The sequence below is a fragment of the Adiantum capillus-veneris genome, chromosome 23, assembly GCF_014529385.1.
Source record: "Adiantum capillus-veneris isolate H3 chromosome 23, ASM1452938v2, whole genome shotgun sequence".
Lineage (NCBI taxonomy): Eukaryota > Viridiplantae > Streptophyta > Polypodiopsida > Polypodiales > Pteridaceae > Adiantum > Adiantum capillus-veneris.
This window is the reverse complement of record NC_140953.1, coordinates 50,111,551-50,128,248: the sequence shown is the minus strand read 5'-3', so window position 1 is coordinate 50,128,248 and position 16,698 is coordinate 50,111,551.

Sequence of the window (16,698 nt, the reverse complement as noted above, 5' to 3'; positions counted from 1 at the left end):
CTACGAATCTTCTACTTCTGTTTGAAGGGAGATGCTAGGGAATGGTTGGAAGGCTACGAAAAGGATCTACAATCAGCTCAACCTCCTCAAGTTATGACTTATGAAATGGTAAGTCATGCTTTTCTTACACACTTTCAACAGGTGGAAGACCCACAAAAGGTATGGCAATCTATTCAAGGCTTAGTACAAGATGAAGGCCAAACCATAGAAGACTTTGTCAAGGCATTCAATGCGTTATGGGCAAATTGGTGTACATCTTTGGGGGCTGAAATTCCTTCAGCCATGTTGAAGAAGGACAGGTTTCTTGCAAGCTTGAGAAGTAACCTACGCTTGAAGGTAGAGCTTAAGCAGCCAAGGACCTTTGGGGAGGCAGTTGAAATTGCAAAGAATAAAGAGTGGAAAGCAGAGCGTCTTCATCAACTTGGAATCAATGTGGAGCCAAAGCTTGAAGTGAAAGCGGTAGAGCAACCAAGGGTCCTCATCAGGGAGCCAGGTTATGATCAACAAGCTTCTCATGATGTGAATGCCTTTCGCAAAGAGATGAAAGAGGTTATAGGTCTTATGAAGAATCTTAGTGTGCATATGATGGGAGGTGGAAGAGGTCAAAGTTATGGATATGGACGTGATTATGGAAGCAATGAGGGCTCTCACAATGTGTCACAATCAGAAAAATCAGCATTTATCCTCCCCTCTCACATCACTCTAGAGAATATCTTGATGGTGACATATCAGGTGACCTCAATCTGTTGACCACCTTAAGCAAAAAGTAACCCCAATCAGCGGATTTAAGCATGTTTATCCCTAATCCTAAACCCTCTCAGAAACCTATATAAGGAGGCCTTCTCTCACTCAAAACAACACTTCACCCACTTCACCAAGCAATGAAGCTATGACGACATTGCTCACAACGAGGAGCTATGGGTGGAGCTCTACTCTCTCTCCCTCTCTCTCTCCCTCTAGTATGCTACATTACTAGCCCTAAAACCTAAATAAGGAGTCTTCTCTCATGCTCCATGGCCACCATCCTCGCCATCATTCTCTAAGGTATTGATGTGTTGCTAGTAGGATCATACCTACTTGCTGGGTTGATTGTTTTTGACAAGGGATTATGCCATCCCTTGCTTGCTTCTCTATATCCTTGTTATGTATGATCAGATGCCGTTGTATTGTTAAGCTGATGATTTGTGTATATATATGCTACATAAGATCCCTAAGCTTCGTTTCTATGTGTTTTGCCATATGTTTTGATGCCATCATAATGCCAGAAGTCTCACTTGCCTATGTGCACTATGTGTGAGGTCCCTAAACCTCTTAATTTAGGGTGGTGCCCCCTTTGTTTTGTTCTTTGCTTGTTTGCATGAGGCGTGGTTTGTGGAGTGTGCACGAGTACAGAGGCCACCCGATTGCACTGCTCTTTTTCGCGCTATCAACACATACGGTATGTACCATCTTTCTTTTGCACTTAAAGGACTAGAGAAAAAAAGGGAGAGGAACTAGGACTCACCATCCCTTTGTCTACCAATTCTTGTACTTGCCTCATGATCTCCTTTTGTTGAGCTTGTGAGACTCGAGAAGGAGGCTTGTTAGGCGGTGAGCTTCCTGGAAGGAGCTCAATGTGATGGTCATCATCCCATCGTGTTGGAGATAAGTCCATAGGCATATCATTGATGAACACATTGGACTCATTTTAGAAAATTAGACAAGTCTAACTCTTCTTGATTCCTACCATTTGCATTTGATGAAACATTGGGATCTTTTAGAGACTCTTTGACAAAAACCATGTACACAGAAACTGAGCTCTTCATTGACTTATCAAAAGCAAGAGGATTTATAAGTGGAATAGTGTGACCAGGCTCACTAGCATCTATATACATGTTCTTTCCCCTGTAGGTGAAGTATATTCTCCTTTCAAGGATCTTCATGTTGACAACTATGCAATCAAACCGCCATATGGCGCCCCTAGGATAGCATCCTCATGTTGGAGAGGAGAGATGAAGAAGTCTGCTTTGTCGACATAGCTTTGGACATGAAGCCTCAACTTCCAAATCAAGGGAGTAACGGAGGCTTGCTGTCCCTTGAAAGCTGCATCAGCCATTACCATACTTCCCATCTTAAAAACTTGAATGCCCAACTTGGTGGCCAACTCCATTGATATGAAGTTGTGATTAGAGCTAGGGTCAAACAAGATGAAGGCATCATGCTCTCTTATCTTTCCCCAAGCATAGGAAGTGATGATCCTTTGCAATGAGCATCCTCTTTTGGAGCTTCAATGGTGGAAGCCCTAGGAGTCTCATTGTGAGTATTCTTCTTGGGGCAAGAATGATAGCCATGTTCTTGCTCCCCACACTTGAAACACTTATGGTCCTTCCGAAAAGCTTCAAGCTCTTTAGGAGAGAGTTTGTTTTGACCTTTGTAAACTCCCTTCTCCTTGGACCGATTGTTTATGTTGTTGTTAGAAGTACCTTGGGAAGAACTTTGAACATTAGTTTTCCATTTTTCATCATTTTTGTCTTTGTTTTCCATGGGCTTGACATTACGTCTAGCCCCTTGATGGAAATTGATGCGTGATGCAACCATGCCAATTAGGGCCAACTTGGATGAAATAAGGGTTGTTTAGGGTTTCTCTATTCTTGATTTAAGGGTCAAGGAGGAGCCACATTTCCAAAAGCATGGCACTTTTGTACACATGTCAAGATCTCCTTCACTTGCTTTTGGAATATTTTGCACTATTTTAGCCACAACTTTTGCATATGAACTCCAAATTTAGTGCTCAAATGGTCCATGGGTGGCGCTTGATGAGCGCTATCCAATGAGTACCCATGTTGAATAGTTTTGGTAAGATCTTCATGGTCTTTTTTAGGAGTTCCCCCTTTTTAGATCCTTACACAGCCCTTTTTTCATCCAAATTGGCCCTAATGGTGTGATGGATTACTTCGGTAATAGTACTAGGCCGCTGAGAGTTGATGTAATCGGCCATCTCTTCAGGTAATCCCACACAGAATTGATGCTTTTGCTCGTCAAATTCTATCTTTTGAAAGGTAGTAGCCCTGAGATGAAAATCCCAAAACTTGTCTACATACTTGTGGATAGACTCGTGAGAGAGAAGCTTCAAGTTGCACCATTCGGTAAGCACTTTGTCCTTTGCATCTCTTGCAAGGAATTTCTTCTTGAGGGAAACTCGTAGAGTTTTTCATGTCTTTGGGGCTTCACCATTGCCACGAAGGCTAGCCCACCATTGACGAGCTGATTTTTGGAAGTGCATAGCTACATGGTGTAGCTTGGAGGACTCTGTGAAGCCCTCATCTCCAAAGGCTGCATCAAATTGATGGATGAAGGCCAACACTTTGTTGGTATCACCAAAGGTGCCTTCATAGGTGAGAAAAGAGATACTCTTATATTTCATCCCTCCTTGAACTTCTTTAGCTTTTGTGACCTTCGCCATGCAGGAAATGATTTGTGATGTCCTCCCCTCTTGTATTCTCTAGGAGAATAGCCATAGCTTTTGTTGGAAGAGGAGGAAGGTGAAAAAGAAGGAGAAGAGGGTGACCTCTTCCTAGCCCTTTTCTTCCTTTGTTTCCTCTCTTCCCTTTTGGAGTGACGAGGAGAAGGACTATGTGTTGATCTTTTCCTCTTGGGAGGAGTGGGCGATCGTCGTCTTCATGGAGCCACATCTTGAGAGGAACTTAAACTTTCATTGCTTTCTTGCTCTTTGGATTCCTCCTCTCAAATGGGAGATAGTCTTATTTTGGGGGTCTCTTCAAGAGGCCTCCTAAGCTCTCTCTCCTCTTGGAGAGGAAGGGAAATTACATAAGCACGAAGTTGTTGAGTAACTTCGGCTTGCAAAGTAGGGTTGCCCATAGCTTGCTGCAACCTAGTGAGAGATAATTCACAAACATGGGAGCATCATCATTAGCACCTTCATGTGTAGAATCAAAGCTATCAATCTTCATTCTACTCTCTTTATTATTGTCAACCATGTTAACAAAATTTATGTATGTACTTAGTGTATGCTTTGGCAATTCAAAACCGTAGTTGCCACTCCTCTTAGCCTTTGAAAATTGGCTCTTAAGTATCTACATCCACGACTCAAAGTGGTTAATTATAGAGAGTAGAGGAGTAGTCTAACATAGCAGAGTTGCCGAGGGCTAGCTCCTTTCAAACTTCTTAGGGCTCAATAATGGGAAAGCCATAGGCAAGTCTAAAAAGACTCCATTATTAAGTCCAAAGCTCCCGAGGTGTGCACCATATCCCACATAGTGGGATCAACCAAACCGATAATAGATCCCACTTCCACTTACCCTAATATAATTAACAACATCAACCATTTATAGGCTACTTAAGGACCTCTCTTCTTAAGCAAGAAAAGAGAAACCAAATGCTCTAATACTTGAAGGAAAATCATTGACATGGTTTTAAAACATAAAATATAAATCAATCACTAGCCTACCCATGTTGTACAGTGGGTTTGTGGAAGCATTTTCAAAAATAGGATTCAAACATAAAAATTTTGCTAAAATTTATAGCTTTCAACAAAATACATGATACAGAGTGAGGGATTGCACAAGAAGGTTTCAAAAATATGTTGCCCATAGTCCTAGGAGGGAGTTTCTTGGGCAAGAGAGACTAGTATCACTATTTTTGGAAGGACTTACATCCTAGCCTATAAGGTATGAAACATACAACATTGGATGCCTACATATGAGATGCGATTGATTTGGGGAAAAGTTGCAAGATATACGATGAGTAAGATCAAGGGTTATATGTAAGGACTGAGAAAATAATCTCCAAACTACCCATGCAGATTGGGCTGATTGTTATAACTCCTCACATTAGTAGCTCGAGTTTGGAGGAAATCTTGAAAATGGTCACGCAAACCCTTGCATAGTTACAAAAATGAATGTCTATGAAAACACAAGGGAAATGGAAAATGATTATTCCATCACTAGCACAACGTAAGGCCCCAAGATAGAACAAATGGTGTGCCTACCGTAGATGGGAAATGGACTAGTCACAGTGACTCAAGAGTTCTCCTTACAGGAGACAACAAGGACCACCTATTTATAGGTATCTACCTAAGCAGTGTGACACTAAGGGAATTGGCACATGAAAATAACCACCCAAACACTCCCTATATATGCCCTTGGGCTTGCTATTTAAAGGACGTTGTTTACTGCATTTTCATCCTAGCTTGATCTTATCCTAGGCCTGACAAGTAGACCCAAGGATATAGACCACATGTAGGGATAGAAAAACGAAGCCATTGTAAAGAGAAGCAACAACACCCTATTAAGGTGGTCACTAGAGTAAGGGAAAAATTACAAGAATAAGAAAAATATATATAATGGGCAAGAGTGTAAAATTTCTCAACAAAAACATGCATAGTTAGGAAAAGACAAAGATATGAAGAAAGGAGACAAATAATTTAGGCTCAAGTAGAAGAAAAAGCTCAAGAGATTGTGGCAAAAAGAAAGAAATCCAAGATTCAAACGATTGTGGAATTTTCTGACAAGTCTACATGATCCATCCTAGTAGATAAGATATATGAGCTCATAAATCCTTCCCTTGAAGCATATCAAGTGAGAACGCAAGTGGGGCAAAAAACAAAAATTAGTGAAAAGACTATTGAAAGACCATAGGGAGATAGACATTCCAATAACCACCCAACCATACCTATATATAGGCCCTTGTCCCTCTAGCTCATAGCTATATATAGCCCCTGTACCGCATGTGTATACGTCTTCCCTTGGCCAGGGCCGTGCCCTCCTATAGTCCTACCCTTGGCATGACATTACTCCCCCCTTGGAGAAGCGTTTTCGTCCACAAAAACAGAAGTGATAGGATCTTCATAAGAACACTAATGTTTTTCCGCAGTGGTATCCCTCATGGATCCATATCTTTGTTTGACCGAAACATGGTGCAATAGGAGGTTCAATGTAATCAAGAATAACATCTTGATTTTGCACATTGTTGTCCATTTGTAACCATCTTGTGTTACCGATTCCCATCCAATCATAGTGTGTAGACTCCATTTAGAATGCACATGAGCATGCTGAACGAGTTATCACAACAAAAATGTACCTAAAAGAGTACCAGTTTTCACTTTCCATGAAGGTAACTTGCTGACATAACTCATCAGCCAAGTGGAAGTCTTTGACTTGTTCTCAAATTTCATCAGTAAACAACCCCACCATAACTAGTGTTCAAGGTTGAGAGCCTGACTTATACATGAATAGACTAAACGTAATTGCAAACATGCTTTACCTGATGGTGAGGAAAACCCCTTATTTGAATGTGTTGTATGCCCCATGCATATGATCCCGTGCAAACCATGTATGTGGCTTAGCGTATCCTATAAGCGTACAACTGTGTACGTGTACCACACCCTTGTAGAGAGAGGTACCATAAGTCACATCGGGACGCACTGTCCTTGTATGTGACTGTGACTGTATCAAGGTAACTTGAAATGTGGCACTTTGCCTGTAAATAACATAAAAAATGTTTTAAGATATCAGTTACTTACCTTGTCCTTGACAGAGTATTTAGTGTTATAGCGGAAGCGTATACAATGATGGGATGTCATACATCCAGTTGACTACTACGGAGTGGATACATAGAAAAAAATAGAATAGTAATCCCTTGGCATCAATAATAGTCTCAACCATGTGAGCCCTTGGTATACGTGCCTTGCACGATGACACTAGCATGGATACATCACAGTGCGTTGTTGCATAAATTATGAGCTTATATCCACAGAGTGCCAAATATGTGTGCCATTATCATTGATCCAAAGTCAATCAATAGTACTATGGCACATAGAGAAGCCGTGCTTCACATGAAGACAGGCAAATCACTTTGGTTTATACATTTTCTTTGTATGGAGGCTACCCAAGCACTTTGCTTGGCACATCAGAGAGGTCTTTTCCAGAATGATAAGTAAAACATAAACAAAAAAAAACATAACTTGTCCAATTGACTAACCTTGTCCCCCACTTGTGGGCAGGTTTCTGGTAGTGTGCTCAAATCCGGCTCATAGCCATATATGTGAATAACTTGAGAGCTGTTGAATGTCCCCCTCATGCCTTCTTAGCTTGGTTTACTTGATCGCCAATGAAAAACTAGGCTGACATGTTGCAAAGACTTCCAAGTTTGTATGCTGATAGCATATTTTGAACATTGAAAACTCCTATGTCGTATGTCTTAGAGTGAAGCCTTGCTTCCTAGAAGTCTAGCAAGAAGATGACACAAAACTGATACTGAATGCTCATCCTAGCAAAAGAAAGTCAACCTTGTCGAGCATTCAAAAAAAAAAAACGGCCTTGCCAAAGCATACATCTGATTGAAAATCCATAGATTACCCAATATGTAAAGAGATAGCTAAAGAAGGGTAGCTATCGGATTGCACCAAAGCAACCACTGCTTGTCAAGTTGGCATGATAAAAACCTCTACAAGATTAGTTCAAAATTGTAAATTGTAACGTGCTTAGTGATGGACTAGATCAACGTGTGAGAGAGCCATGCTCGTTGCCAATTGTGGTAGAAATGCCCAACTGGACTCCATCCGACTCATAGCCGTGGATTCCAATGGGCAATGAAACCCCTTGGTCAATGCTCATAAATCAATGTAAGCCTTGCTTGCCATAAATGTTGTACAAACAAAAAAATAACAATGCATCTGTGCATGTGAAACCCCAAATTTGCCAATCTCTGCAAAGTCAAGCCATGCTTGACTAGTTGTTGCAAACACTTAAATTGCACATTTAGAGAAGAATTGGTATGGTGGTACACACGCCTTTTACATGCTATAGACACACGCCTTTTGCATGCTATAGAGAACACGAACATGCTTAACAAGAAGGAAACTTCATACCTCATTAAGTACTTCTATCGAATGCCCTGCTTTCCATTTGCATGCATTATTGGCATCTCTATTATTGCAATTCTTGGAATTGGAGCAAAGGGCCATGGCTGTCGAGAAGGTGACAACCCCATGTTGACTGGCATGCAAATCACCGTATCATAAATTGGCAAACCAATTCATGATGAGTAATCGCTTGAACGGCCACGAATTACATGCAGGGTATCGTAACAGAGATCTGCAAAAGAATGTGGGCAACGAGGAGTTGCTCGTGGACTGCTGCGAGGCACATGCATCAAATAGGGGGGGGGAAGGGGGGGGGGGGGGGGGGGGTACGCTCCCTTAACAATTTTTTTACTCAATGTACCTCCCCTTGGGCGGCCACTTCCAGACAAACAAATAAATAAATAAAAGTACAAATGACTCAGCAGCAGCGATGGCAGCCTCTTCACAGATGGGGAAATCCTTCACCTGCTGCAGTGAGATGGTCCCCTGCCGCCGGCGGTTATGTGACAAAAAGCAGTGCTCTATCAGTTGCGAGCACACAGAGGGAGAGAGCACTCGATTTTGTGAAGGTCGATGCTTGCCCCTCCCCCCTTGCAAGCGGGCCTGCACACGCCCTTCTTCTCAAAAGCTTCACCCACCTCCTCTGCTAAGCCCTCTTGCCCACGATTTCTGCTGCTAAATCTTTCAAGCTCCTCCATAGCCACTTACGAGAGAGAGAGAGATAGAGAGAGAGAGAGAGAGAGAGAGAGAGAGAGAGAGAGAGAGAGAGAGAGAGAGAGAGAGAGAGAGAGAGAGAGAGAGCGTTGCCTTATTCTTTGATCGAGAGAGAGAGAGAGAGAAGAGACAAGAGACAGATCATGCATGCCTCATGCAATCGATCTCCTTCCCCCCTCCTCCATGGCTCCTCCTCCCTAGGCTTTGATACCAGTGAAAGACCATAGGGAGATAGACATGCCAATAACCACCCAACAATACCTATATATAGGCCCTTGGCCCTCTGGCTCATAGCTACATATAGCCCCTATACCACATGTGTATCTGTCTTCCCTTGGCCAGGGCCATGCCCTCCTATTGTCCTACCCTTGGCATGACAACTATCCCCGTCATAAGCCTATAGTAGAAAAACTTGAAACTTTCAAGAGATTAGTTAAAATTAAAAAGGAATTCATAGAATGCCTTAAAAAAATTCAAAGAATTGGGGAGAAAAAGAAGACATAAAATCAAAGGTTAGGGAGAAGGCCTAGTATGAACCTATCAAGATGAGACCGGAAACTATCCATATGGTGCTACATCTAGAAGAGGGGATGGAATAAATTCCACAAATAGATGACGAATGACCATAAAACTATATAAAAAAGCTAGGGGCACAAGCTCGGGGAATTTGTAGTCAGCTCCACTATAAGAAATTTGCTTGAATTAACCTCCATTAGAGGTAGATGCATGATCCTTATATGGGGACATACGTAATTAAATACTTGCAATTAGGTGTGTGTTTTATCAAACCAAAGATTTATACCATGCATCCTTACCCTTCATCATACTTCTTGTATATAATCCAGTGTAATAAATAAAATTTCTCCACGTGAGAAATATTCACACTTTACCATTTCATAAAAATGACTTATATCCCCGCCGTCACTTATTATCACTCAAATCTTTTCACATCTTACATACTTTTTCTTTATCCCCACAAATAATATCAAGGGAGGGTCCTCTCATTTGACTCTATCATGTCCCTTGCATCTTCTACTTTTTTGTTTTTTTGTTTTTTATTTTTATTATACTCTGGGTATCTTGATTTATTTATACGCTACCTTTTTTTTCATCACATGGATATCATATATTTGTGGAAATTCCTTTTCCACATGGGGATATTAATATCTTATTAGTCCTTTGTAACTCTCTAAGGCAAGCGGGGTCACCCTCTTGAAGGCTAAAGGGAATCAAAACAAAGAAGGGACCCAGTCAATGACTTTTTTTGGGCAAAAAATACATTTTTTTGCAAATTAGTTCCCATCTGATCTTGAAGAAGTGACCAACATGAAAATATTAACAAGTGATTCCAAAAATGCGCTAATTTTTTCCCAAATTTGTTGACCTCATTTGCGTATTTTTTTGGATTTTTTGTAGACCTCAATCTGCCTACCTCACACTCTCCATTAGACCTAGGTTCCATTCTACCTTTTCCACACTTCCACACATACTCACACACTCATCCTCCTCCTCCATCACCAAAACCTGCACCTTTCATGTCTTATTTTATCTTCTTCATCATTTCCATCTCTCCCTTACTCCATATCTCAAAAATTATCGTCTCTACACACATATTACTCAATTTGTCTCTCTAAAATCAAACTCATATTACCATAACCTCTTCATCCTCTCACAAAAACAAAAAATTCAGCAAATAACCAAGGTCAATCTCTAGAAAAGGAGGAGTTTGATCATGAAATTTTGACTTTTCCATGGTCACAAGAACTACACTGATAGAGTTCTACAACAGCTTCATTCACTGGAAGAGTTAGGTGGAAAATTCCCTTCCCATCTTGTGGTTTCTATCAAATTGTGTATATTTTCATCCTTCTCTTACTTTTTATCATTGTATAAATTATGTAATTCACCTTGAGTGCATATGCCATGTAATGTTAACCCATCCTACTAACTACAAACTACTAACATTAATGACTAATCCTTCTTGTAAATTATCCTTTTGTATTGACAATAAAATTTATTAGGTCTAATCCTAATCAAGGCTCCCAAAAACCTATAAATAGATTTCATTCCTCTTTATAAAAACGATCTCCACACTATTGCACACTACATAGAGCATAGCACACTCTAGTCTCTATCTTAGTTGTAAGAAGAGAGAGCCAGTTCTCTATACACCATCACCTTGGTGCATAGACAAAGCTTGAGCTAGTTTGAGTTTGTGAGTGAGTGTGAGTAAACTATACTCCTCCCATCATTGTTGTATCTACTCCAACATCAATAAAATTGATAGCTTGGGTGAAATAGTTTTCCAGAGGTTCACACTTCTCTTCCAATTTGCCTTGGCAAACTCAATTAGTTCCATAAGGTAGCTTATTCATTGAAGCTTGTTTTCTTGTTCCTTGTGTTTGTGATTCATTGATTTGGATGTTGCTTTGGCTAGCATTGTAAGAAGGTGGATGGTAAGAGGGCTCTCAAAACCCTAAGATAATGTGCTAGTGTATAGTGCTCTAACGAAATCTTATGTGTTGTCATTGGAATCCCAAGCTCTAGGTACCTTCTTGTGTGAATCATAAGGTTGACGCTAGATTATACACTCTCTCTCTCTCTCTCTCTCTCTCTCTCTCTCTCTCTCTCTCTCTCTCTCTCTCTCTCTCTCTCTCTCTATCCTTATTGTGTTTTAGTGTGTGAGTGTCTTGCATTGGTGTAAAGGCTAGTGTATATCTCTTGCTCAATTTTGGGCTTGCTCTACAATTCTCCTTTCTTGCATCCTAGTTTTCTCTCAAACTAGGTGGTGCCCCTTCTGTAATTGGGTTTTGGATGTGGGTTTGTTGTTTTGGTTTGTGTTGTGTTGTGCCCCAACCTCATTGAGAAGCACATGAGCCTTGAAGGGTGTCTAGGGGTTTCTCTTCTTGTTGCCTGCCCCAGACCGCCTCAATTTTGGTGCTCCCACTGAGGAGAGCTTGTGTATATTGTTGTGAATACTCAACCTTTAGAGTATCAAGTAGCTTGCATGAATCATGAATATTTGTATGACCCATTTGTTCCCATTGCAAGGCAAAAAGTGCATATCATTGTAAGCACAAAAGTACAATTTCAACGAGTAATTCGTAGAATTTTGGGCCCTCTTAGGTTGGCTAAGATAAACGTTTTGTTTTCCCTCATTAGGTACGACTTTAGTTTGGACGTCTATATTTTTATTTTGTTTTAAGCATTAGATCATGCATAGACCATGGATAACGGCCCAGGAATAGAGTTTTTCCCCTTCCATTTCAGTCCACACATTGGAATAAACGTTGCAATTAGTAGAAAGATCCATTTTCTCAACAACAACGTATGTTGTTCATGTTTGGTGTCCAAAGAGTAGGAGAAATTCTCGCGTCACCACACCGTATCATCCTTCCTCTTGTTGACTATCATAGGTGATTTGATGTGCATATTTTTATTTATTGTAGAATAGATTGCAATTTAGAAAACAATATTGTGTAAATCTTTTTAAGAAAGAAAAAACGTGTTGTCACTTTGAAATTCATTCAATGGAGGCCCAACGCCAAATGTCAGGATATCCTCTCTTTTTTGGTGAGCCTAATGAGGATGCCGAGCTATTGCTAGCAAATTTAAAGATGGTTTGCCGAATAAAAAGAGTAAGAGGAGACGAGGAATTCTTAGAAATGTTTGAGGTAGTTTTGAGGAAGGATGCTAGCACTTGGTTTGACTCTCTATCTCAGGAGGTTAAGGGAAGCTATAAGGAAGTCGTTGATCATTTCAAGAGATACTTCTTTGACCCCCAAAACACTCAAAAGCTATGGCAAGACATCGTTTTTTACAAGCAAAAAGACTTAGATGACTATTACATGTATAAACAAGAGTTTCTACGTCTTTGGGCTGTATGGATGAGAAATGTTACCAACCCTAGTGATGGTGTAGAGTTCCTAAAGAAGGAGTGGTTCATAGCTGATCTCTTTTGCACACTCAAGATAAAAGTTGAGGTGGGTGCACCTGCTACCTTTGATGCAGCTTGTAATGGAATTGGCCTATTTAACTTGAGAGTAGCGGAAATTAATGGAGTACTTTTGAGAAATGACTTTTTGAGCATAGCGGGTGAACATAATTTAAGATAGCAACATAATCATAGCAATTAGTTAACTTGGCATGAACAATACTTTTGCAAGAGAGAGAATTTAGAAAACATGACAACAGTTGAGGACCGGATTTATGTGGGCCAGTCCCCCTTTGTATCATGATTTCTCCCATAAAGAGAGTTTTGTTACAATACAATCTTTGTGTTCCTTGTGACCTAGGTGATGCTATGAAGATGGAAAGCTTCATGCATCACAAGCATAACATAAACTTGAAGAAAGATTTAACTATCCCAAGCCTCAATCCCAAGACCCCAAACACCTTCGAAGGTGGAGAGGGATAGCAGGGAATGAGGGTAGGGAAGAGGAAGAATAAACATTTCATAGGAGAAAGAATTAGTTCCTCACTTATCATAACTCTTCTTTCTAGCATACATAATAGCATAGTAATGAAGAAGAAGGAGATGGAAAGCTTAAGCATTGAAGCATGGCTCTTGGTTGGATTTTCACTCCATAGCCAAGAGTGTTGGGTGTAGGCTCTCAACCTCTACTTGCTTGGAGAAGGAGAGGGAGCTCTTGCACTTTGCATAGCACACCATGAGAGTGTTTGTGAGTGTGTGTGGGTGAGTATACCCACTAGCTTGCTTGGGTCGACCCCCCCTTGTAGCTCATGCTTGAAGCTCATTGGACCCCTCCAGGCCTAGCCAATCACAAGCTGGAGGCATTACAAGCGGCAAGGGTAGCCTTGGGACAAGTGTCCCCTTCCCCTTTGAGAGAGAGGACTTGATAAATTCAAAATAAATTAATTAAATCTCCTAACTTAGCATTGGACCCCTTGGGTGGCCAACCAATAGGCTTCAGGCACACCATGAGGGCAACATGAGGAGGAACTTGACAAGTGTCCCTTTTGCTTTCTTTGTACCATGCATGCCTTGTGTGAGTGTGTGGGTGTTCTCTCTCATCCTCCCTCATGTAGGGCTCGTCCCCTCCTTGTAGGGATTGAATATTTGAATTTTTGACACCTCAAGCCCCTCATGCATAGGCCCAGTTCCCACCACAAGCTTGGCCCTTAAGCACTTTAAGCTTTGGCTGGGTTCTCACCTCAAGTACAACCCTAGCATCTCAAGAAAGTCAAGCACCTCAAGCATATCAATCATCAAGCACCTCAAGCATCTCAAGCACCTCAATCATCAAGCACCTCAAGCACCTCAATCATCAAGCATGACAAGTAGGACAAGCACCTCAAGCTAGGTTGGGTTCCCGCCTCAAGCTCAGCTCTAGCTTACCTAAGGTCAAAGGACTTTAACACACATTATTTGAGGTCTTCAATGAAGCTAACCCTAAGGTCTTGTGCTCCATTGGTTAACCTTGCTCTTTGAAATACTAACTCTCATTTGGGTCCCTTTACCATTGGCCCCGTGTTGGGATAGATGTATAAGCACATGACTATATCTTAACCCTTGTTCCCATTTATTCTCCCACATTAAGTGATCAGTTTAATATGAGAAAATCATTTGGGTTGGTTAGATATTATATATTAGTTTTTATGACACATCTGAAAATAGGGCTGCTGAGAAGTATAGGAAATGCAAGTGCCTAAGGGGAGAGGTTCCAATAGAGGGTCCTAGACCCAAAGGAAAGCTGCAAGCATCAACATTTAGAGAGATTCTTGAGGTAATAGCTGAGGTGATTGAGAAGCTAAATGAGTCCTTGAGTAACTTGTTGATTCACCTTGCACAAGTTGTAGGTCCCAAGGGACAAACAAAGATGCTGAGGAGCGAGAGCCACAACCGAGGCGAGTACTACAATGTTGGAATTGTGGAGAGTCTAGACATGGGATGTATAATTTTCCTTGGTCCCGTGGGAAGCCAGGGAGACCTAACTTGAGTTACCCAAGAATGAATGCAGGTGAAGAAACTAGTCAGCAAACCAAGGCTTTTACAAAGGCCAAATGGAGCAAGACCACCTCCAGGAGGAGTGGAAGGAGTTCCACCTTTTCCAAATCCAAAGGTGCATGTGGTAGAGGTGAGAAATTCAAATGAGATTGACATGGAAGCAAATGGAATTAAGCGCGGCCGTGGAAAAGGTAAGGAGAAAGAAGGAGTCACATCACAAAGTGACCATGGACAAGGCAAGAAGGCAAAGGAGATTAAGGAAGCCAATAGGACTCAACGTCGTATCAACCTCCAAGAATTCCCTCTTCGACATGGTATGTCTCCATACAACCTGTTGGAAGACATGAGAGGTAAGGGTCGTGATATCTCATTTCCTCAATTTATTGCATTATGTCCACAAGTTAGGATAGATTCAATGAAGGTAGTTAGCACTAGGAGAAAGGTAAAAGAGAGTATCCCTGTGGTAAAAATTGCACAAGTTGAAATGAATGAGCACATTACACTGGTGCTAGACTGTTACATCAAAGGAAGGTTAGTTAAGAAAGTTCTAGTGGATGGGGGTGCAAAAAATTTGCATCATGACAAAGGGACTCGTGCAGAGACTAGGCATACACATCCATGAGACACCTGGAATCAAAGTAAAAATGGCAAACAATAGCAAGGCTAGGTGTGTAGCCATTTGTAAAAATGTTTTTGTGGAGGCCTTTGGCATTAAGAAGACAGTGGATATTTATGCTATGTCAACCAAGAGAAGCGGCTATCCATTTATCCTAGGAAGACCATGGCTAATGAAAATGCAAGCTTTGTAGGATTGGGAAAGTGGAAAGTTGATTTGTAGAAATGACAATCATAAGAAGGTTGTCTTTGACATGAAGGAGCAACCTCAAGAGGAGCTCCATGAAGAATCATCACAAAGTGGATGGAGGAAGACTGGATTGATAGCACTTCAGAAGAAGAAGTTAGCGGTAGCACTACGAAAGAGGAGTCTTCCATCGAACTCATGGGGGTAAGGTTTAAGCCAAGCAACCAAGAGACCTCTTGCCTAGGCTTGGAGGAGGTATGTCCTCAAGAGACCCAAGGTGTGCAACACGAAGGGATGCTAGAAGATGATGTTCAAAACAAGATCGAGATAAATCCAGAGGCCACACCTAAGGCTCAAAAGCTACGAAGGCTAGGAGTCATCAAGCAGCATTCTTTACTCAAGGAGGTAAGAAAGATTCTAGCAGTAGGTTTCATTTATCCAGTGGAGAATTTATAATGGGTCTCTCCTGTTGTTGTCACTCCCAAGAAGAACGGCAAGTGGAGGGTGTGTGTGGATTACCGTCCACACTGAATGAGGCAACAAAAAGAGATCACTTTCCCCTCCCATTTCAAAATGAGATACTAAATGAGGTAGCTGGTCATGAGAACTACATTGTGTGTGATGTCTACTCACGTTACTTTCAAATAAATATTGCATTAGAGGATTAGTTAAAAACAACCTTCATCACTCCTTGGGTTTGTTATGCTTTTAGAGTCATGCCATTTGGCCTAACAAATGCTCCTACAACTTTCCAACACTTCATGAACATGGTGTTTCAAGCATTCTTTGGAAATTCCATTAGGGTTTTTATTTATGATTTTTGCATTTATAGCTTAGAATCATTACATTTACAAAGGGTAGAAGAAGGTTTAAAGAAGCTCTAGGACATGGGAGGTCAGCTCAATCTTGACAAATGCCACATAGGTGAGGATGAAGTGATCTTGCTTGGTCCTAAGGAATCCTATAAAGGCATTGAGGTGGATCCTTCAAAGGAAAAGGCTCTTATTGAGCTCCCATCACCCAAGAGTCTCAAAGAGGTCATCTCATTCACTCAAAAGGTGAAGTATATGTCACGCTTCCTTCACTTAGCTTCGGAGTTGCTTCATCCTTTGCAAAAGCTGACACAACAAGTAGAATTTGCATGGTCGAATGAGCTTGAGGAGTACTTTTATAACATTAAATTCATTTTGTCAGAGCTACCAACACTCATGCCTCCTTGTTGGGAGTACACATTCTTTGTTAGCTCTAGTGTTGGGAAAGAAACAAGAGGTGGAGTTTTGTTAGAACAAGATCCCCATAGTACCAGAATGCAACCCATTTACTTTGCTAGTAGGGTCATGAATGCCTTGGAGA